The sequence below is a fragment of the Dermacentor andersoni genome, chromosome 1, assembly GCF_023375885.2.
Source record: "Dermacentor andersoni chromosome 1, qqDerAnde1_hic_scaffold, whole genome shotgun sequence".
NCBI lineage: Eukaryota > Metazoa > Arthropoda > Arachnida > Ixodida > Ixodidae > Dermacentor > Dermacentor andersoni.
The window spans coordinates 71,527,221-71,551,570 of record NC_092814.1 but is presented as its reverse complement, the minus strand read 5'-3'; the positions used below and the strand labels follow the sequence as shown (position 1 = coordinate 71,551,570).

The following is a 24,350-nucleotide window of genomic DNA, read 5'->3' as shown; positions in this document are numbered from 1 at the left end:
AACATGTTGCTGACTATTGCGTGGAGAAAGTCACACATTTTTTTGTATTTTGTTTAATTGCATAATTAGTCAATATTAAATAACCAATTCCTGAAGCAACTAAGTTAGGCAAAAAATCCTAATAAGAAAGTTGTAGAGTGGTTTGCAAACTGTCCGATTAAACAGTTTATAACGTCCTATCTATTAAGTATTAGTTTTTTCCGGCTTACTGCAGATGCCCGCGAAAAAGAAAAATATACCACATGACATGCCCGATTGCGCGCCATGATTGAAGTGTTCCCAAACGTTCCGCGTACAAACGACCATAGCATTTAGCCGGGTGTGTTGCCGCTTAAAAGGCGAAGCGACGCGGGCGTTGGCTGAGCGATTTATGCCAGCAGCTGTTATCGCTTGCGCTGCGATCATGGTCTTATACGTACCTGACGAAAGCTCAACGGAAAAGACGTAAATAATTTTTTATGGCACATAAAATCCTCCGTAAGTAATGCGCCAGGCACTAGATGATCCATCTAATAATAATAATAATAATAATAATAATAATAATAATAATAATAATAATAATAATAATAATAATAATAATAATAATAAATTCTATATTTATACATGAGCGCAAGGTTAACGGAGTACTTCTCTTTTTTTTTATTCACATATTTCTGGTGGAAGCCGAAATGATGCCGAGAATACATGCTCTCTTTTGATAATTGCTAGGTGGGACGTTTTCTGTGAACCATGCCGTCTTCGTAATATCTACCTTGAGCTATGGCTAACCACTGCAGATCGAATGCCAGACAATACGACGTACTTTTACGGGAGGTCCCATTATTACAGATTACAAAACCTGTGCTCGGGGACCAATGGCCCTTTCGAGCGGCACATGCTCGGAGCACGCTGTAGCCCAAATCGCGAACGCCGGCTAAGCACGAGAAAGTGCCAGCTTTGAGGTCACGGTCACGGCTCGTAAAGTGTGTGCGTCAATTAAGGTGTGGGTCACCTTGTCCGCGGCAGACGCCTCACGTCGTCAAACGCGACCGAAATGGACACACCGCTTAGAAATAAAGGAGGAGAAAAAAAGAAATAAATCTCGTAAAGACTACAAACAAAACAAAGATATACATAATGTTCTGCGAACAAGCAGTTTTTCGCTGCGCTATTATTTTATTTTCGCAACGAATTGCTTGAAATACTGCGAGCACTTTTGCAGCGAGTAGGACGCCAAGGAAAAGAGCCCATTATCGAATATAAAGGAAGCATAAGAGAGACTTGTAAAGTTTATGGCAAGATAAAGCTGCTGAAAATTTTGTGTTTCGCAACTCACTCACGACAACGCTGTTGAAGGGGCACTAACGTGTTATTTTCGACTATTCATTATTTTCTCTGAAATGAAAGCCCTATACGCCGTTAGCTCTAGAAAAAAAATTGTGACAGGTCTCCAAGCACCGTAAATAATTTTATCGTTTTTCTACAGCCAATTTCAGTTTCGTTTCCCAAGAGGAGGCTGGGAACGCACAGCATCCCCGCGGGCGTCCGAAAACAAAAAAAAAAAAAACCTGACATTACACGTCCTATGAAAGACGACCCGCGGACATTCATGGGACGTAGGATTCAGCGAAGTCGCAACAATGAACAATTGCGGACGGCATCGGGATTTCTTGCCACAGTTGGCCGGCAGCACGTTCGAAACGCTTACGAAACGGCCCAATAGGTTGTGCATTTCGTTGTGTCTATTTTCGCGTTTAAACGAAAAACGGTGATGGACCATATATTGGTAATATATGGAGTTTATGCGCACCTTCAGGGCCAATTGTTCCTGTAGAAATTATTAATATCGCAGGCTTGTGCCGATTATTTCCCCGTTTTCGCCTTACCGGCATTTTCGGTGGTGGTGTGGTGGTAGTCGTGATACGACGTATGCCTTTTTTTCGAAACGAAAGACTAAGCATATTACGACCACGTGCCACCGCCATAGATGTCGCCGAAGTATACTAAAGCGACGGACTTGATCATCTTAGGCACTCAATAGTGATGTAATAAACAATGCTTTGAATAGCTGGTGTATAAAACTGGCCGCCTTTGACGTATTTGCAGCTCTCAAAATCACTTTCGCCACAGGCAATAGGCAAAAGCATGGTCTTTAAGATGTGTGTCTGTTACAACAGCAGGCGTCATCGTCGCTGCGTGGATTTGAACACCACCTATATCTGGCCATGACACGTTCCGGGCTTCCGCAATCTCTTTTGGCCCATGTAACCAGAAAAATTACCGACGATTACGTTACTTCCTAATGCGAAATTTGAGCGCAGCAAATAAGCTGTTTCACCTTTTCGATAGATTGAGGCAAAGAAATCGAGCAACACATGTATGCGCTATCACAGAATTTTATTTTTTATTTTTCACACGTATTCCTTTAACAAAGACTCCACTAACAGTTCTTGACAGTCATGAAGGAAGCTTTGTGGTCGGAGAAATAGACTGATATATGTTCGACTTGGTACACCAATGCTTGATTCTCAAAGACGAGATCTATACAAGTGCCTCGCGAGGTTGTCACAGCCGTGGGACGCGTTACGAGCGAGAGGAACGGGATGTTCTCCCGCATAAGTGTTAGGAAATTGCTGTTTGTCTTTATGTCAACATTAAAGTCCCCCACTACTAACATCGGTGTGGATCGATGGACGGTTAATGCGAGTTGCAGGAAGTGCACGACGTCTTTCGTGAGTGCGGTAGGGGCGAAGTAGGCAGCTACTACCAGCAAGCCGTTGGGCAACTTTGCGGCGCACAGTTCGCCAACTTCATGTGACGTGCCAAACATTTCGACTGGTATTGCAGAGAGACCTGTGCGCAAGTAGATAGCGACTCCCGCCGCTCTGTTGTGGTCTCTGCGAGCACCCCAGCAGTATAGGAAATCTATGATTTCGAGAGGCTCTTCGGGATCCATCCAGGTTTCAGCAAAGCAAAGTACAGAGGAATGGCGCAGAATGTGATCGTGGTGTACGTCCTTGGCATGTGCGGCAAGGGAGCGTACGTTAAGAGCGGAGATCAACAAGTAGTGCGGCTGTTCAGTCATGGCGAGGCACTTGGCGGTGATGGTGTCAAGTTTGTGGGACTGCAACCGACGAAATTCATCGGCTAGCTTTCTGTCCGGATTGGCTTTTCCGTGGTAGAATGTGAAGTCGAAGAAAGGAATTAAGTTCGAGCCGGCGCTTTGACAACCGGAGACTCGCAGGAAGAGGGAGGAGGGGGGCGGCGTGTACACCCAGCGGCGAACGATGGGGGCAGAAGCGCGCGCAGCAAGCGGACAACACGATAAAGGGAGGAGGGAAGAGATAGCAGCGACTGACTGATGCCGCTGACGCCGATATTGAGTCAACCCCAGCTGCGGAGTTGGTTTCAGGGACAACGCCGCCGATGCCGACACAAACAATATGATACCCTCGCTTCCGCAGCGCTAAGAACCAGGTCTAGCCGTGGGAAGGTGGTCACGTATTCGTCGACGTGCCGGGGCCTACGTGAAATAACCGGCGCGTCGGCAACTGAAGAGCACCCTATCCGCCACACAAGAACAGGGGGGGGGGGGACCCTTTCCTCCTCTTTCTGCATGGCGGCGACGGTGTTCTATGCAGTCACGTTATCTTGACTCTCTAGCGGCGTCAGCGGCATCCAGCGGTATCAGTCGGTCGCTGCTAGCGCTGGGGGGATGAAAGGGGGGCGGAGCTGGTTACGAGGCCGACGACAACGCCGACGACGACGCGAAACCCAGGAACGGACGCCAAAGAGCTGCGCTCTAAAAAGTAGGCCTTCGAGATTTGTTTTAGCTATTAGAGGAAGCCGTCGATGAGTGGAGTATTCACATTCGGTGCACAAAATATAGCTATCATGATATTATGACGTCATTTCAGCTCCAGCAATGCCTTTTGGCCACCACCGTGTTTCTAGACCAGACAATGAGCAGAATGACAGAAGGGACAGAACATAGCGTCCGACGTTTAACCCGCCGTGGTTGCTTAGTGGTCTTGGTGTTGCGCTGCTGAGGACGAGGACGGCGGCCACGGCGGCCGCATCTCGATGGCGGCGAAATCCAAAACACCCGTGCTACTTATATTTAGGCTCATGTTAAAGAACCCCAGGTGGCCACAATTAATCTGGAGTCCCCTACTACGGTGCGCCTAATAATTGGACCGTGATGTTGGCACATAAAAACACCATAATTTAATTTTTGCCGACACTTCTTTTTTTCACGTAAGCAGCAGTCGCTGGCCATAATATATGACATTTTCATTAGCATATCATAAGAAAGCCAACAAACAAAGACATTAAGAACAACACAGGGGAAATTATTTGTACTTACTAATTGAAATAAAGAAATGATATATTAATTGCATTGAAAGTGGATGAAGAAACAACTTGCCGCAGGTGGGGAACGATATCCCACGTCTTCGTATTACACGTACGATGCTCTACCAATTGAACTACCACCGGCGCCGTCTTCCCATCCACTTTCTGGGGTGTTTATGTGTTACTACTAGAACTAACCTTGGGAATGTTAGCCAGCGCCACCACTCACAAACCTTGGCGGCGGATGTGGAACATCCTTTTTGCCACAGGCGTCACGAGTGCGCGATCTTTTTGGGTGAAGGCACCTGGTCAATAAACCCACGCGTGCTACCTGAAGGCATCAATGTTGCCGCATTCGAGACCCTCGTTATGTAATGAACGCGAAGAAAGGGGGATAACCGAGGGGCCCGATTTTTATTAATCATATTATTACGATATGCTCAAGCGATGCTCAAGAAATGAGCCGCCGCGAGAACGACGACGAAGTTGGTCGGTGCGCTTGGCGCGAGCGAGTGTCAGCCTGGCTGCCTGGCTCCAGTGTAAATAGCCTGTAAATAGCCTCTTCTGTCTGTGTCTTTCCACACGCAACATTCTGGTGGAGGTCAGGGATCCCCGTCCTCACCACGGAACTCAGAAGTGGTCGGCACTCCGAGTTCGTCACCATGCCTCCCGGTGACGCGTCCACCTCTGCAACGGCTTCGGCATGTCCCACTGCTCCAATCGTCACGGTCGCCCCACATCGCGACCCAGGTGTGTTCTCTGGCCTGGAGGGCCAGGATGTTGACGACTGGATCAAACTCTATGAACACGCCAGTGCTAATAACAGGTGGGACCCAACGATTATGCTCGCCAATGTCATCTTTTATCTCGGCGGCACCCCACGCGTGTGGCACCAAATGCATGACGACGAGATAACCAGTTGGGACAATTTCAAAGAGAAGCTACGGGAACTGTTCGGCGACCCCATTGGGCGCAAGGCTGCCGCGAGAAAGGCTCTTGCGTCTCGTGTACAGTCATCTACGGAGCCGTACGTTTCCTACATCCTCGATGTCTTAGCTCTATGCCGCAAAGCTGACGATGGTATGTCCGAAGCCGATAAAGTGTCACATTCTAAAAGGCATCGCCGACGACGCTTTCAATTTGCTTGTTTTCGGCAACGTCTCGACTATCGACGCCATCATCAAAGAATGCCGTCGCCTTGAGCAAGCTAAGAGCCGCCGTATTACACACCACATCACACGGCTACCCAACACTGCTGCTACGTCGACATGTGAGGGTCGACCACGTCAGACCACCACTTCTGACGACGTCACCAGTATTGTTCGCCGCGAACTCGAGGCCACCTGTTCGCCAGCTTTCTCCACGACGCCTCCCGATCCGCCAGCAACCACCATTGCGATGATCCAGGCCGTCGTCCGACAGGAATTTCAGAACATGGGTCTGAACTCTGTGTGTTCCACGTCTCAACCCAACGTTTCCCGGTTCTCTAGCGGCCCTCTTCGTCCTCGGCAGTCTTTTTCCGCCACATCTCGCCGCAACCCGTCCGAGTGGCGTACCCCTGATGACCGGCCGATCTGCTTCCACTGCTGTCGCATCGGCCACGTCGCTCGTCACTGCCGCGACCGATGGCCACCAACTCCTCGGACATACACCGCCGCTTATTCCCGCACCGTTGGACCTTCCGTTCCCTATACCAGCCGCCATGAATCCACTGCCGCTGATGCTCCTGCTCCGAACCTTCGGTACAGCCGCTCGCCCTCACCTCGACGCCATCAGTCTCGTTCGCCCCAACCCCGTCGCTTCTCTTCGCCGCCTATCGCCTCCCGGATCCAGCCGGAAAACTAGGCACTGCAGCTTCTGGAGGTGAAGTTGCATTATCGACCCTGCCCTCAAATCCTCTGCTCACGTTACCCACGAACCGCAACCTTCTTGACGTTGACGTTGACGGCTATCCTGTCACGGCACTCATCGATACAGGAGCACATCTTTCAATTATGAGTGCTGCCTTCCGACGACGACTCAAAAAGCTCCTCACCCCATCGTCGGCCCGCGTCGTACGCGTTGCGGATGGCGGTACTGTGCCTATCATCGGCATGTGTACAGCACGCGTCAGCATCGCCGGCCGCCACACTCCTGTCCTCTTCACCGTAATTGCTCATTGCCCCCACGACCTCATTCTCGGCCTCGATTTTCTCTCCGCACATTCTGCTCTTATTGACTGCTCTTCCGGTACCCTTCGCCTTGAGTTGCCGATGCTCGCAGAACCTTCTGACGCACCCCACTGCCGCTTACGTCCCACCGGTTTTCTTCGCCTGGTATGAGGTAATAAGGTATGACGTTACAGTGCCTCACAGTATACTTAATATTACTGGGAACCGCACTCGAATGCCTGTCTGTAACTTTGGATTGGCAAAGCAAATTCTACCGCAAGGTATTTGCCTTGCCACCGTTGATTGTCTCGACGACCAATACGTGGCAGCGTTATCGGCCGATGATTCTCGCGAGCTTAGCAGGCCCCTCGCGCCAGCCTCGGGTGCCGATCCCAATATAAAGAAAATGGTTGCAACGGACCTGTCCTCGGCGCAGGCTGAAGAGCTTTGCCAAGTATTATCGTCCTACAGAGATATTTTCGACATCGACGATCGCCCTTTAGGCCAGACGCTCGCGGTCAAGCATCGTATTCTTACTGGCGATGCTACGCCTATTCACCGACGACCGTATCGAGTTTCTGCGTCGGAACGCCGAGTAATTCAAGATGAAGTCCACAAAATGCTCGATAAAAACATCATTGAGCCTTCTTCGAGTCCCTGGGCGTCACCTGTGGTGTTGGTTAAGAAGAAGGACGGCACGTGGCGCTTCTGTGTAGATTACCGTCACCTGAACAGCATTACAAAAAAGGACGTCTACCCGCTCCCACGTATAGACGACGCCCTTGACTGCCTGCACGGTTCCAGCTATTTCTCGTCTATTGATCTTCGTTCGGGATACTGGCAGATTGCTGTTGACGATATGGACCGCGAAAAAACCGCGTTCATCACACCTGACGGCCTATACCAATTTAAAGTAATGCCGTTTGGATTATGCAACGCCCCTGCCACCTTCGAGCGTATGATGGACTCCTTGCTCCAAGGTTTCAAATGGTCCACATGCCTCTGCTACCTCGACGACGTCATCGTCTTCTCGCCAACGTTCGACACTCACCTTGAACGTCTCACAACTATACTTGATGTATTTCGAAAGGCGAAGCTGCAACTTAACTCGTCCAAATGTCGTTTTGGCCACCGGCAAATTACTCTTCTGGGCCATCTCGTTGATGCTTCCGGAGTACAGCCTGATCCCGACAAAACTCGCGCTGTCAGAGAGTTTCCGGTTCCGTAGACAGCCGCAGACGTTCGAAGTTTTGTAGGGCTATGCTCGTACTTTCGTCGTTTTATTCAAGATTTTGCGGCAATTGCTAGACCCCTCACTAATCTTTTGAAGAAAGGCGTACAATTCTCGTGGGGTACTGCAGAAGCCGCCGCCTTCTCTCGTCTCGTTACTCTTCTCTCCTCACCACCCATTCTCGCCCACTTCGACCCTGATGCCCCTACAGAATTGCGTACAGATGCCAGCAGTCATGGCGTAGGTGCCGTCTTAGCCCAGCGTCAGCGTGGCCAGGATCGCGTAATTGCTTATGCGAGCCGCCTCCTCACACCATCGGAGCGCAACTATTCCATTACGGAACGAGAATGCCTTGCTGTAGTCTGGGCGGTTGCGAAGTTCCGTCCTTACCTTTACGGTCGCCCTTTTTCCGTAGTAACTGACCATCATGCTCTCTGCTGGCTCTCTTCGCTAAAAGATCCTACAGGTCGGCTTGGTCGCTGGGCTTTGAGGCTACAAGAATTTTCATATTCCGTGGTGTACAAGAGTGGCCGCCTGCACCAAGACGCTGACAGCTTGTCGCGTTACCCTGTTGACGACTCTGACTCCTCTAATATTGCCAGTGCTTCTTGCGTATTCTCTGTATCACAGCTGCTTCATTTCGCCGACGAGCAACGCCGTGACGCCTACATCAGAGCACTCATCGACCGTTTTGAGCACTCTCCGGCCGATGCTACTCTACGCCTCTTCGTCCTCCGCGACGGTACTCTGTACCGTCGTAACCTTCATCCGGACGGCTCTGAGTTCCTACTTGTAATACCTAAACACCTCCGCTCCATCGTTATAGAAGAGCTCCACGACGCACCAACGGCAGGACATCTCGGCGTATCTCGAACCTATGACCGTGTACGTCGCCGTTTTTTCTGGCCTGGTCTTGCCCGTTCCGTACGACGTTACGTCGCCGCTTGTGAAGTTTGCCAACGACGCAAGAAGCCTTCCCAGCTCCCCGCTGATTACCTGCAGCCGCTCGACATTCCTGCCGAGCCCTTTCATCGTGTCGACTTAGACCTTCTCGGCCCATTTCCGGAATCTACATCAGGAAACAAGTGGGTTGCAGTCGCGGTGGACTACGCGACCCGCTACGCCGTAACCCGTGCTCTTCCGACCAGTTGCGCAACTGATGTTGCGGACTTCCTCCTACATGATATTATTTTGATGCATGGTGCTCCGCGTCAATTGCTAACAGACCGTGGCCGTACGTTTTTGGCCAAAGTCATCGACGACATCATGCGTGCCTGCTCAATACGTCACAAATTTACCACCTCCTACCATCCCCAAACGAACGGCCTCACTGAGCGCTTGAACCGCACCCTTACAGACATGCTATCCAAATACGTTTCCGACGACCACCGTGACGGGGACCTGGCTCTACCTTACATTACCTTTGCATATAACTCTTCCCGTCTCGAAACTGCTGGCTTTTCCCCGTTTTACCTCTTGTATGGCCGCGAACCAACGCTACCACTGGACACTGTGCTTCCGTCCGCCACAGCTTCAACTAGCGCTTATGCCCGTGATGCAATCGCCCATGCTGACCACGCTCGCCAACTTGCGCGCAGTCGTCTACAAGTGTCTCAAGACAAGCAGAAGCAACGCTACGACCTCCGTCACCGTGATGTCCATTTTGTGCCCGGCAGCCTCGTGTTGCTTTGGTCACCTTCGCGTAAAGTTGGCCTATGTGAAAAACTCCTTTCTTGTTACACAGGCCCATATCGCGTGCTCCGCAAAGTGACCGATGTCACCTATGAAATCGTTTTAGCCACGCCCACTACGTCCTCCGCTGTGACAACCAGGGACATCGTCCACGTCGCCCGACTCAAGCCCTGCAACTCTCAACGCGCCTTGGATATTTAACAGCACCGTGACGGTGCTTTTGCCGCCGGGGGGTAGTATTACGATATGCTCAAGCGATGCTCAAGAAATGAGCCGCCGCGAGAACGACGACGAAGTTGGTCGGTGCGCTTGGCGCGAGCGAGTGGCTGCCTGGCTCCAGTGTAAATAGCGTGTAAATAGCCTCTTCTGTCTGTGTCTTTCCACACGCAACAATATCATAAGAAGCCAACAAACAAAGACACCAAGGACAACACAGGAGAAACTTGATGCCTTGTACTTGATGCCTTCAGGTAGCACGTGTGGGTTTGTTGACCAGGTACCTTCATCCAAAAAGATTACGCACTCATGACGCCTGCGGCAAAAAGGATGTTTGTGAGTGGTGGCGCTGGCTAACATTGCCATGGTTAATTCTAGTAGCAACACATAAATACCCCAGAAAGTGGATGGGAAGATGGTGCCGGCGGTGGCTCAATTGGTAGAGCATCGCACGCGCAATGCGAAGACGTGGGATCTTTCCCCACCTGCGGCAAGTTGCTTTTCCATCCAATTTCAATCCATTCATTTATAATTTCTTTCTTTCAATTAGTAAGTACAAGTAATTTGCCCAATGTTGTCCTTGGTGTCTCTGTTTGTGGGCTTCTTATGATATGATTAATAAAAATCGGGTCCCTCGGCTAACCCCCTTTCTTCTCGTTCGCTTCATTAGCAAAAGCATTTGTAATAAAAACTAGTTCCAAAGTTTACTACTAACAGAAATACTTATATTTTTGCATCTAGTTTTTGCTAAAGACGATGCCTTCGCCATAATTTTTACAGTCGAAGCCAATCCAAGCCGAGCCAGGTTGAGCAACAAATTGCGCGGTTATTGGTAACAAGAAGTTGCCAATAATCCTGCAAAGGTGACTATAACCATTATAAACATTATTTCTATAATTTTGCACCTGTTTTTCTTTTTCCACGCATGCACAGATTCTCATGAGTCAATGTTCTCGCGTTCGCTATTCTGCTCCTTTAGTTTAGCTCTGTATACTTTCTTAATGCGCCAGTGGGCAGGTGATGCGGATATCGAGGGAAGATGACCACGAAAAGCAATGTCGTCTGAAAATAACAAAAGTAAGTGATCTTAAAGCGGTACTTTTTTTGCCTCTTCCTTCGACTTTCCCACTGCTGCTGCTGCTGCTGCGGCTGCTGATGTGGCTGCTACTGTCTGGCACATCGCATCAAAGGGGTGGTTCAGAGCGTGTGTATATATGAGGCCCGAGTCAGAGAGGAAAGGCGACGCGAGAAACTAGTTTAGACCCCACAGCGTCGAATGTGCACAATGCTCTCTGGAGCTTCCTGAGGCTTGCCACATTAAACTCTTGACAGCTGTAATTATCCTTGATCCCCCTCAAAAGCATTGCAGAAACAGCAGCGGTTCTCTTTCCACTAAAGTGCAAGTCCAGAGGGGACGTAGATAGAACTGTAGAGAGGAGGGAGGAGAAGAGGCAGTTCCATGCCAAGGGGCGGGGGGTTACATGAGAAGTCAAGGAAACTCTACCGCTGTACGACAGCGGTTGCGGGAAAACTGGATAAGCTTAAGTTGAAAGTATAGAACAGTATGTTCCTGCTATTTCTGAAAAATAAGCACCATGCAAATATGTCAAGCGGAGAAATTATGCAGGGCGTGCAGAAGCAGAGCCGCATTAGTTCAAGCGCACCGCAGAGTCCAGGCGACACTACGGACGCGGTCGACCGTCAAATCAAAACTTCTGTGCCCGGCGCGGTAGCTTTGCGGTTATGGCATTGCTCGAGGTCGCGGATTGGATCCCGACCGCGGCAGCCGCATTTCGATGGAGGCGAAATAGAACACACATGTGCTCTTGCATTTTGGGACATGTTAAAGAGCATCACAGTGTCAAAATTAATCTTGAGTCCGCCACTACGGCGTACCTCGTAATCCGATTGCGGTTTTTGCACGTACAGCCCTATAATCCAATTCAAGTTTAATACTTCTGCCGCGATGCGATGTGCCATGCGAGACAATGACACTGTTCAACCCTCTCTGAGGTTATGAAATATCGCTCACAACGGCTCAAACAAACACCTCTCCCTGTATCTTCTGTGTACTACGCAGACAAACAGCAGTGGTGCACGCAAGGTAACGTTAAACATCAATTCACCACTTTCGTGTTACACTAAACGTTGAAGAAATTAAGCTTTCGCCGTCCACATCACCGCTCATTATGGTCAATCAAAGTAACCAGCACAGAAAGCTTCATTTACATCGATTTCCACAGTGTGTGGGATCTGCATAATTTTTGCCATCTGTTTTATAGGCTACGTTTCGTTCTTGACGTTCACTTATTTTTTATTTGGTTTGCTGCAATTGTTTTGTACGCGTACGTGGGAGCACATATCCGCTAAAAGGTGTTCCATTGGAGAAAGCTTTAACAAGGCTGCATTGAAATGAGCTACCACCCCAAGGCTGTCTTTCTGCATTAGCTGTGCTCCTATGCTGTCTCGGCTGCCAGTTTCATGTCTTGCTGACAACAGAATTTTGATGTCATTAGTTACACAGAGTTCTTATTACAGTAAAGAGTCGTTTAATTTCATACGTTTCAAATAAAGCTCGCTGATGTCTGAAAATGTTAATTCATGAACGATTTCCTCACTGCGTCAGAAATTGCCAGCGCTTGTATTCTGTGTGATCTTTTTGCTGTACACAGGGGGTGAGGTATCAAAGTCAACAGTCAGTTTAATATGTTTCTTTGTTCCTTCTCTTTAAGTGCGCACCACTTTTTTTCCGTGTTCTAGCGGGATCACATAACGACGTTACGCAGACGCGGAGACGAAAACGGGCTGCATGTAATCGTGAGGTCGAAATCGTGACTCAGACGCGGTGTTCCTTAGTCATCCCAGATATGATGTTCTTAATCGAATCATATTGGGTTCTTCTAACATAGCTATTGACACGGTTCTTCAGCAATTCAGTGACTTCGGGCTCTGCATTCTTCACTTTTTTTGTCAAACCTTCATCCTGCTGAGACACCCCACAGAGTTTTCATCCGCGAGCTTCTCAACATCTACCCCACCATCGACACCTCTTTCAAGGTTAATAGTTTGATAGTTCTCACGGACAATGAGCCTCTTGTGTACACGCGTCAAACCAACTCCTCGAAGTACGTCGCTGAGGAGCTTAGTGAGTTGTCCTCATATCCGAATTTTGTACAGAGATACGGTACGTTAGGGGTGGCAATGATGCTGGGTGTGCACACTCCAGGATAGGTGCCCTAAACTTCCCTAAGCAGGCCGCACAGTGTGAGAGCATCTCGCGCGTCGACTGTTCGAGGAGTTTCACTACTGATCGCGGGAAGAACATTCAATCCCGCCAATTTATGTCCCGCGCTCATCTTCTCAGTACTATTCACTGCAAAACCACGCATTACCACCCAGGTGCCATGGGCGACCGTTCACTGAGCGACGAATACCTCTTGCGATCTCCAATTACCGCTATTTTGTGGAAGCTAATTCCAGCTTGCGCCTGCAAATTTATTAATTGCATTGTCCCACCCACAGCTCTGCCCTCCTTGACTAAGCTTAGCTTCTCTTACGAGTCATTCTCTAACTCTAACGCTACACCGGCTGTGTACTGTGAGAGCCCATGGCCTCTCCAGCTCTATTCTGTTTCTTGTAATCGCAACTATCATATCGCCTGCCCATCATCATCATCATCATCATCATCATCATCATCAGCCTGGTTACGCCCACTGCAGGGCAAAGGCCTCTCCCACTCTTCTCCAACTACCCCGGTCATGTACTAATTGTGGCCATGTCGTCCCTGCAAACTTCTTAATCTCATCCGCCCACCTAACTTTCTGCCACCCCCTCCTACGCTTCCCTTCCCTTGGAATCCAGTCCGTAACCCTTAATGACCATCGGTTATCTTCCCTCCTCATTACATGTCCTGCCCATGCCCATTTCTTTTTCTTGATTTCAACTAAGATGTCATTAACTCGCGTTTGTTCCCTCACCCAATCTGCTCTTATCCCTTAACGTTACATCCATCATTCTTCTTTCCATAGCTTGTTGCATCGTCCTCAACTTATGTAGAACCCTTTTCGTAAGCCTCCAGGTTTCTGCCCCGTAGTTGAGTACTGGTAAGACACAGCTATTATACACTTTTCTCTTGAGGGATAATGGAAACTTGCTGTTCATGATCTGAGAATGCCTACCAAACGCACCCCAGCCCATTCTTATTCTTCTGATTATTTCAGTCTCATGATCCGGATCCGCAATCACTACCTGCCCTAAGTAGATGTATTCCCTTACCACTTCCAGTGCCTCGCTACCTATTGTAAATTGCTGTTCTCTTCCGAGACTGTTAAACATCACTTTAGTTTTCTACAGATTGTAAGGAAGTTTATTGAGCGAGTCCAACAAACGGGCGGTAGCTCGGAACAGTGAGCGCGGAGAGCAAGATGGTGGTGTTCGAACGCCGGTCTCGTGCCCTCCGCTCTTGATGATGATCGGTATGCCATTCTCTTCCTTTTTTCATTACAATCGCCCCCGTCGAGAAAGGTGGAGCCATCCTGGCGATCTAACAGGTGGGTACAAGAGTGTCGAAGTACGGCTTGAGGCGGTCTACGTGAACAACATCACGTCCACGTCGACGACGGTCGCCTTGCAGCGTAATAGGCTCAATGACATAGTTTACGGGGGAAGTACGCTCGACGATGCGGTAGGGACCATGATAATTTGGGAGCAGTTTGGACGACAAGCCAGGGGCGCAGGGTGGTACAAGCAGCCACACAAGTGCTCCAGGAGCGAATGTTGCGGCCGGAGAGTGATCATCATCGCGGGCGTTTTTCTGGCGTTGTTGGTCGGCTGTAGTAAAGCGCTTGGCTAGTTGTCGGCAATCTTCAGCGTAACGGGCCGCTGCTGACACGGGCGTGCACTCTGAGGTATCTGGTGCGTATGGCAGCAACGTGTCGATAGTGTGCGTCGGCTGGCGACCGTACAAAAGGAAGAAGGGGGAAAACCCGGTTGTGACTTGCGTAGCGGTGTTATACGCGTATGTCGCAAATGGGAGAACCAGGTCCCAGTTTGATTGATCAGATGCAACATGTGTCGCAAGCATGTCGCCCAGAGTCCGATTAAACCGCTCAGTGAGACCGTTCGTCTGAGGGTGGTAGGCAGTACACGTCCGATGTACAATGTTGCACTGGTGGAGAAGTGCTTGAATTGCATCGGAGAGAAATACGCGGCCACGGTCACTGAGGAGTTCGCGAGGAGGACCATGCCGAAGCACAAAACGCCTGAGGATGAAAGAGGCGACGTCCTGTGCTGTCGCCGTGGGAAGAGCAGCTGTTTCGGCGTATCGTGTAAGGTGGTCGACAGCAATGATAGCCCATCGGTTTCCGGCCGTGGTCAAAGGTAAAGGTCCATAAAGGTCAATTCCAACGCGGTCGAATGGGCGTTCTGGGCATGGAAGGGGCTGCAATGAACCTGCTGCAGGATGCGGTGGTTTTTTTCGTCGCTGACACTCGTGGCAGCCGCGAATGAACTTGCGGACAAAGCGAAACATTCCGCGCCAGTAGTACCTTTTCCGTAAGCGTTCATAGGTCTTGAAGACACCACCGTGAGCACACTGCGGGTCGGAGTGAAAGGAAGCGCAGATTGTAGAGCGAAGCGTTCGAGGGATAACTAGGAGCCACTTCCTACCATCTGGCGAGTAGTTGCGCCGGTACAAGAGGCCATCACGGATGCTGAAGTGCGAAGCTTGGCGTCGCAGAGTTCGAGTGGTCGAAAGAGTGGGTGCCCCGGATAAAACGTCAAGAAGCGAAGCGATCCAGGGATCGTGGCGCTGTGCAGAGGAGACGGTGGCGACGTCAAGAGCTGACAATGGAAGGGCTATAGTGGATATGGACGCAGTTTCGGTGGATAGTGGTGACCGCGACAGTGCATCAGCATCGGCATGCTTGCGTCCGGAACGATATATAACGCGGATGTCAAACTCTTGAAGTCGAAGAGCCCAGCGGGCAAGGCGACCTGACGGATCCTTCAACGAAGACAACCAACATAATGCATGATGGTCCGTAACTACATCAAACGTGCGGCCATATAAGTAAGGGCGGAACTTGACAAGCGCCCAGACTATTGCCAAGCATTCTTTCTCGGTGACGCTATAGTTTGATTCAGCCTTGGTGAGCGTTCTGCTGGCGTATGCGACGACATACTCTGCGAACCCAGGCTTTCGTTGCGCGAGAACAGCACCGAGGCCGACACCGCTGGCGTCTGTGTGCACCTCAGTTTCGGCCGTAGGATCGTAGTGGCGCAGTATAGGTGGTGACGTCAGGAGACGGCGAAGGGTGGAGAAGGCTTGGTCACACTCAGAAGACCATGACGAGATATTGGAGGCGCTGCTTAGTAGTTGGGTCAAAGGCGCAATTATAGAGGCGAAGTTGCACACAAACCGACGAAAGTAGGAACATAACCCTATGAAGCTTCGTAACTGCTTTAGAGTCGTCGGTTTGGGGAAGTCAGTCACGGCACGTAATTTAGCTGGGTCCGGAAGCACACCATCCTTTGATACAACGTGACCAAGAATTGTAAGTTTTCGCGCAGCAAAACGGCACTTCTTGAGATTTAGTTGCAGCTGAGCGGTTTTCAGACACGTCAGGACATGGTTGAGGCGTTCGAGATGGGTTGCGAAATCTGGCGCAAAGACAACAATGTCGTCGAGATAGCAGAGACACATGTGCCACTTCAAACCCCGCAGAACCGAGTCCATCATGCGTTCGAAGGTGGCAGGCGCATTGCAGAGGCCGAAGGGCATGACATTGAATTCATATAGACCGTCAGGCGTGACGAAGGCTGTCTTTGAACGGTCGGCCTCTGCTAAAGGTACCTGCCATTACCCGGAACGCAAATCTATGGACGAAAAAAACTCGGCACCTTGTAGGCAATCAAGGGCATCGTCAATTCTGGGTAAAGGGTACACGTCTTTTCGAGTGACCTTGTTTAGGCGCCGGTAATCCACGCAGAAGCGAATCGATCCATCCTTTTTTTTAACGAGAACCACAGGGGATGCCCACGGGCTTTGTGAAGGGCGAATAACGTCGCGTTTAAGCATATCGTCAACCTGGTCGGTAATAACTTGACGTTCCGCGGTGGAGACGCGGTAAGGGCGTTGTCGCACTGGCGAGTTGGAGCCGGTGTCGATGTTGTGAACAATGGTAGAAGTTCGGCTAAGGGCACGTTGGGCAACATCGAAGGAGTCGCGGAACTGGTAGAGCAGCTGGAGAAGAGCAGAGCGTTCAAATGGGGACAGTCCGTCTGCGATGGACGAATCGAATAGGTCAGCAGCTGGAACATCAGAAGGGGTAAGAGCACTGATGACGTCGAGGTCGCGTCGAGCTGAATCTTGCTGCACGGAAAAAATTTGGCCGATATCAATGGGTTGCACGCATCCAAGGGATTTACCTTTAAGCAGTCTGATGGGATATGGAAGAGGATTTGTGAGGCAGAGAGCGCTTGTTCCATTCGAAATAGAGAGGGTCGAATAAGGCAAAAGAAGTGGCTTCCGATTTAGAAGAAGGCGTGATGGTTCAAAGAATGCAGCTTCATCACATATGCTGTTGCAGAATACGGGGAGCAAAACAGCTGCTGTCGGCGGAATTTCTGTGTCTTCTGTGACGACTATTTTGTGTGCGGCTTGATGAGCGGGGTAGTAGGACTCGTCACACAAGGGGAAGAGCTCAAGTTCAGATCTGGCACAATCAATAACGGCGTGATTATACGATAGAAAGTCCCAGCCAAGTATAATGTCGTGCGAGCAAGAGGAAAGGACGATAAGCTCGACAATGTAGTGCTCTTTAGCTATAATAAGTCGAGCAGTGCAGGCAGCTATAGGCCGAACAGGGTCTCCATTCGCTGTACGTAAGGGCATCATCTCAAGAGGCGTGGTCACCTTCCGAAGCTTGCGGCAAAGTGTGGCGTCTATAACAGAAACGGCAGCACCGGTATCGACAAGAGCATATGCACGGATGCCTTCTACGAAAACTTCGACAATATTCGACGGCAAAGTTCGAGGACTTGAGCATTTCGACAGCGCAGTTCTTGCCTCACGAACTGCGGAGGCTAGTTTCGCTCATTTTCAGGGGCTGGTCGACGACGCATGGGCGACAAGGAGCGGCGACGGGGTGAAGGTGAGCGACGAGACGTGGGTTGCGGATAGTCACGTGAAGACGTGCTTGTTTGGGGACCCGTACCTTCATAACGAGAGCGGGGACGATCTATGTAGTTCGGTGAACGGGCGTCTGAATATCCTGGCGCGCGACGGCGGCAGAATCGGGCGATATGACCAGGGCCACCGCACGCAAAACAGATCGGCCGGTTGTCGCGCGTTCGCCAGGGATTTGCAGGGATGGGAGCAGACCATGCCACGGACGGCTGAATCGGGGCTGCAGCATACGACACACCATGGGGTGGTGAGGGCTGTTGAAGCTGCTGCCGCTTTACTACCTCAGCGTAACTAAGAGGCGCGGCGACAGGTTGCTGCTGAATGGGCACCGGCATGGCCTCGGAAATCTGCTCTTGAATGACGTGTCGAAGCACGGGAGCCAACGGGATTGGTCGCTGCAGTTGCTGCTGTTGTGGGAGCTCCTGACGCTGAGCAAACGGCAGGAGAGACAACTGACGGGCCACCTCCTCACGCACAAATTCTTTCATTTGTGCGATAAGGTATGACTGGTCAGGCATGATGTCCAGTGCAGCGAGCGGTTGATTGTACGTCTGAGATGAACGTCGGGTGAGAGCCCGCTGCCTTCTCAACTCGTCATAGCTGTGGTAAAGAGTTACAACTTCAGACACAGTGCCAGGAGACTTCGCAAGAAGCATCTGAAAGACATCGTCGTCGACGCCCTTCATGATGTGCTGTATTTTGGCACTTTCGCTCATTGAGGCATCGGCGCGCCTGCAGAGATCGAGTACGTCCTCAATATAGGCGGTAAATGTTTCATTCGGTTCCTGTGCCCGTGTGCGCAGCCGTTGCTCGGCGCGTAACTTCCGCACGGCAGGGCGACCGAAAACGGCAGATATTGCCTCCTTGAAAGCAGACCAGTTTTCAAATTCCGATTCGTGGTTCGTATACCACAGCTTCGCCACGCCAGCCAAGTAAAAGTTCGCGGTACTCAACTTAGCAGCGTCATCCCACTTGTTGGGTCCACTAACTTTTTCGTAGGACGACAGCCAGTCCTGGACGTCCTGGTCTTCCGTACCCGAAAATACCGGGGGGTCTCGCTGGCGAACGGGGCTGGGACAAACGGCGGCCGGGAGAGGTGGCGGCTGTTGGGCTGCGTCAGCTTGCATGGTCGAGTGCAAAGTGCGGGATCGGAGTTCCAGGGTGCCGACGATGTGCGTACCCAGCACGATCCACCAAATGTAAGGAAGTTTATTGAGCGAGTCCAACAAACGGGCGGTAGCTCGGAACAGTGAGCGCGGAGAGCAAGATGGTGGTGTTCGAACGCCGGTCTCGTGCCCTCCGCTCTTGATGATGATCGGTATGCCATTCTCTTCCTTTTTTCATTACAAGATTAACTTTTTAGACCCACTCTTCTGCTTTGCCTCTCCAGATCAGTGAGCATGCATTGCACTCGGTCCCCTGAGTTACTAAGCAAGGCAATATCATCAGCGAATCGCAAGTTAATAAGGTATTCTCCATTAACTTTTATCCCCAATTCTTCCCACTCCAGGTCTCTGAATACGTCCTGTAAGCACGCTGTGAATAGCATTGGAGAGGTCGTATTGAGCATTGGAGAGATCGGAGAGATCGGGGTAGCGCAGTGGCTTGGGGGTTGCGCAACTGTGCTACAGTGGGACGAGTTAGAAGACTAGCCCCGAAGGCCGTGTGCAAATGGAGGATGTAAGCGAAAATCTTCTTGTACACACCCTACAGACCTCCACTGCGGGGCTGTATATATTGCATATAGTGTTGATCCGTTGATATAGTGTGTTGTTTTGTGTGTTAGTGTTTGAGGGAAGAGGTTGGGCCGGGGATTTTTTTTTATTCAGAGATTTTTCCCTTCCTCTATGGACTTTCCCAATGCAGCTGTCACTGGAGGCTCTCTCGGGTTCAAAGCTACAACTTGGACTACTGCGTAAGTGCCACTAGCTATGCACACGAAAACACAGCTTGGGTGACTGGGTATTTAAATTTAGGCACGTGCAGCAGGGTACGCTGGCGGGCAAGGAAGTTGTACCAATCATCGTGTACAATTGAGGGAACAAATTGCGTTCACAGCCACCGGCAACCCACGCTGCTCTTCTCGGAGGCCACGCGTGGACTTCATGACAGCGCCACTAGATGGCGCAGTGCGTATGGGAAGATTAAACTTTAGGGAAGATGCGCTAGTTGGGAGCGCGGTGCCCGCATGACGCGTTTCACTGCGTTCGCACTCACCCACGCAGCCTTGCATTTCGGAGGCCACACGCAGGCTTCGCGGCGGCGGCGGTAGCTGGCGCGGTGTGTTCTTAGGGACGCGCGCAAGAGGAATGCCGCTGCACTACACGCCTGATGCATAACCGCGCTTGACCGGCGCGAATGTTTCTGTCGCTATGTTGATTCAATTTTAAACACATCACCGTCGGTAGTCATGGTGACTGTGGTGGTTCAAGGGGCGGACACAGCAAATGAAAAATAACGTCTCGAATCTTGCGCAGAATTCTCGTGCCAGCAATGGCAGCGGAGTTCAGTTGGTTAGCGGCAAAAGGAGAAAATAAATTTGTGGACAACCAACTTCCGCATGCTGATGTGCAGTAAGTATCATTTATGTGTGAATGCAACATGCTCCTCTTAAAACAATAACTGATGGTATTCTTGAATGTAGACCCATGGGTTGTGAGCTGTTGAAACCTTCACAATAATTTCTACCAGTTGATCTGTTGTTTACCAGGTCTCTTTGCTGTTTCGCATGTTGTGTAAATTGGTATCACTTGCGACCTTGAGTCATACCTGTGATGTTGTAGCCAGCAGCAGAACGCAACAATGACTGATCAACCATAGCAGAGTAAACACAAAATTAAGTTGACAACACTTTAAAATGTTAGTGGAAGTTATCAGAAATACCAGAAACTGAGATGCCTCCTAGAGTTTAGGTTTCTTTTCTGCAGATTAAAACCTGCTTTTTATCTGGAGTGGGGTCGTCTTAAGAATCATTATTATTATTTCACTTGTATATATATATATATATATATATATATTTCAAGGGGACGAAAAGGGCTACTGGAACTGTGGTATAGTGGGATGTTCAAATTTTTCACCAGTCAATCACACTGCGTTGTCGAAGTATTGTTTATGCAGTGCACAATATTATAGTTCAAAGTAGCTGTAAATAAGGAGAATTAAAATGACATTCTGTAACTTTACATGCCAAACAATAATCTCATTATAATGCTTGCTGTAGTGGGGGACTGTAGAATAATTTTAACCGCCTGGTGATCTTTAACGTGCACAACAGAAGAACATTTTGCATCATGCTGTCATCTTGGCTTGGTGGAACCATCCGAGATGCAATGCTGAACCCTCTGTTCATCTTCGTAGAGATGTTCTTGCAAGTGTAAGTGCACATCAGCGACGGCTTTCCAGTGCTGATTCAGCATCTTCCTTCGATGACGTCATCAGCACTATGTCTACACGTGGCTTACGCTGCGCTGATTCCACATGTCAAACCGACTGATTCATCAGCCGTGGCATCATGGGAAATGGACCGTCCTTTCAGGGGCAATGTGAAAGCCGTATAAAACGGAGAGCCAACTGCGCGCCCATTTCAGTGGGCTTCGTGGCACCATCCGATGCGCAATGCTGAATCCTTTGTTCGTCTTTGTACAGGTCGGTGATAAATGGTCCTTTTCTAAATGCTTGAGAACCAGCTGTGTTGGGTTAGTGGTGCTGCCGAGCGCCGGGTGTTTTTTCCAATGTTGCTGTGAATCCTTGAATGTTGTGCGTGTGCTATTCTAACTGAGTCTAGATGTGGATGAAAATCCAGGGCCTAAGGTTGACGAGGTTCTGAATGTGGTTACGGAAATTCAGGCATCTCAAACTTTTCTTCAGAACCGATTACATGATGTGCAAGCGAAGCTAACAGATATCAAAGGAGCACTCGCATCATACAAACTATGCCAGGAGAAGGTAGATAAGTGTGAAGTCCCAATTACTGCCGTACAGAAAGAAGTGTCACACATGCCCAAAAAACTGGATGACCAAGAAAATCGGAGCCGCCGCAATAACATTGTCATCTTTGGTTTAAACGAAGACGATGATGAAACTAACACATCCTTAATTGGCAGAGTATGTCACGGAGAACAAGCTCGGGGTAACGGTACGATCACGCGAACGCATTCATTCTATTGGTAGAAAGACCACGAACAAAGACCGACCCGCAACACTTCGCTTGTATGATTTCTCTGAAAAAGCTGCCGTCCTTCGTAACTGTTTCAAATTGGAACCCAATACCATATCTATTTCTGAAGATTTTTCGCCAGCTGTCCGGGAAGTGCGGAAGAAATTGCGGCAGTCGTCGAAGGTTGATCGTGCGAACGGTGAAAAGGTGATCCTTCGGCATGATAAACTGAAAATTCGCAATAGCTGGTACGCATGGGACGGCAAGAACAATAGAAGAGCTCCGATTAAGCGTACACACGATGATGACGACGCTGTTCCAAGCGGCAATGATAAATGACTGCAAAGCACAAGCTCCCTGACGTTATTATTCCTTAATGCACGTAGCATTGTCAACAAAAGAGAAAAATTAGAACTTTTATTGCTGTACTCTCCTGACATCATGGTAAGAACAGAAACCTGGCCGCACCCCGGCATTCATGACTCCGAAATCCTTCCAGTGGCATAGCCTCCTTCGCATAGATCGTGACGGACGGGGCGGGAGCGTAGCCCTAGTAATCAATAACATTATTTCATTTCAGGAACACAAAGGCATAGCTGGTCATGAAAGTGTCTGGTGTACTGTTAATGTGTGCGGCATGTCGGTTCTGATAGGTGGTGTGTATAGGCGTCCTAACGCTTCTATCGAATACATGACACAATTGCACGATTTCCTTCACACCAAGGTAAATGCCAGAACTAAGCTGATATAAACCGGCGATTTCAATCTTGCAGGAATAGACTAGGATAACCTAACGTTTCGGAGGGAAAAGGAAAGCTGTGACATAATGTTTCGCTTTTCATTATCGCAGCTAGTTGACCATCTAACAAGACAGCAGGGAGACGCCGCGCCAGTGGTTGACTTTACTTGCCTAATAAATAGAAATGCATAACCAATTGATTAGCTAAAATACTAACTCAAACTGATTAGTTTATGGCACATATTGCAATTTGGAAATTGTAGCCATTAAGTCTGCAAGGCATATCTACTAGGAGAAAATAGTGAGTATGGCACTGGTTTTGAGATATGCACCATCAAACTAAAAGAATGCACTGTTTCACTTTCTTAAGAAAAAACTGTTTTGTGTCCTGAAGCACAAAAGTAACGGTAGCCGATGCATGCTGGTGTCAACCTGAAATTTATTTCCAAGTGCATACACCTTGTGTCCTGACTGGCTACAATTCGGAACGTGCAACAAGTGCCATGATTTAGTTAATTAAAAGTGTAATTCGTGAAATTTTATTCATTAGTCGATTGTGCATTTAGATTTTCCATGAAAATTATGTGCGCCGCTTTCAGTAACCTAGCACAACTACTACAATTGCACCAGCTGCCACAGTTTATTTTTTTTTATTTATTTCGTCGAAAAAGAGCACTTGGAATTTTTTGGACATAATTAAGAGATTGCCCAGTGACATGCTGGCCTACATTTCATCGTTCGATCCTTTTATTGTTCAATACTAACTTCCAACAGTGCCCGTTTAATGCACTTTGGTTTTGCTTCTTAATTGCTTTTTCGATTTTTTTCTTCTCTTCTCTTAGGAGCCTGATCGCAAAGTTCAGCCACCCAGACAGCCCGATGACAAGTTGCAATAGAGATGTGCAAGTTTTACAAGGTTGCTCCACTGATTTGCATGCAAAGACCACCAGGCATCTGCTTAGAACAAGCATGACTAATACATCTACCTTACGTCCCGAGTCTCGGATATAACCTCCATCCGGAGTGACCTTCGTGGGACATCTTTCGGTGTTTCAGATGGGAATTTTTTCTGGGTTAGCGTAGGACATATTAGGAAAATCCATAGCATCTCCTCAACATCCTTACAGAGACATCCATCAAACATCCTTAGGATGCCTGTATCTTGTCTGGGTGGTCACGTGGGAGGAAGACATTGCGACGTTTTGACAGTCGCTTCGGCTCGCTCAGCCATCCTCTATATGCCGCAACATCGGCCCTCGCAACAATAGCAGCATACAAGACGACCGAACTAGCTGAAGCGAGGTCGAAACAACGCGATGTCCTGCTCCCACGTGACCACATACTGTGTCGTGACTTCAGGGCGCAGCATCCTCCTAGGAAACGAAACAGAGTGTGGCTGTAACAAAAAAAAAAAAAAAAAAAAGAATTAACATTTGCAACGCTCTGATGCGTGTCACTACTTTGTTAGGGTGTAGCGGTGTAAGACCTTCATTTAAAGAAAAGGGAAATAAAAGAGAAGATATGAAAGTCATGCCAAAGTTACTATTGACCGTCATCGGGTTAGAATGTAACTAAGAGTCGTATAACAGCGACATGGTTGTATAACAAGAACCCGCAGGAAAGAGAAGAGTACCAAGATCGAATAA

At 49.2% G+C, this 24,350-nt stretch overlaps 1 long non-coding RNA gene across 1 annotated transcript in view; it reads left to right on the top strand.

Annotated features, from left to right (window-relative positions):
* Positions 1-24,130, top strand: part of LOC140215226 (uncharacterized) — a 120,316-nt gene extending 96,186 nt beyond the window's left edge. Inside the window, exon 3 of the long non-coding RNA XR_011892170.1 lies at positions 23,547-24,130. This is a non-coding gene — a long non-coding RNA (uncharacterized lncRNA). The remainder of the gene's footprint in view (positions 1-23,546) is intronic.
* The last annotated feature ends 220 nt before the right edge of the window (positions 24,131-24,350 follow it).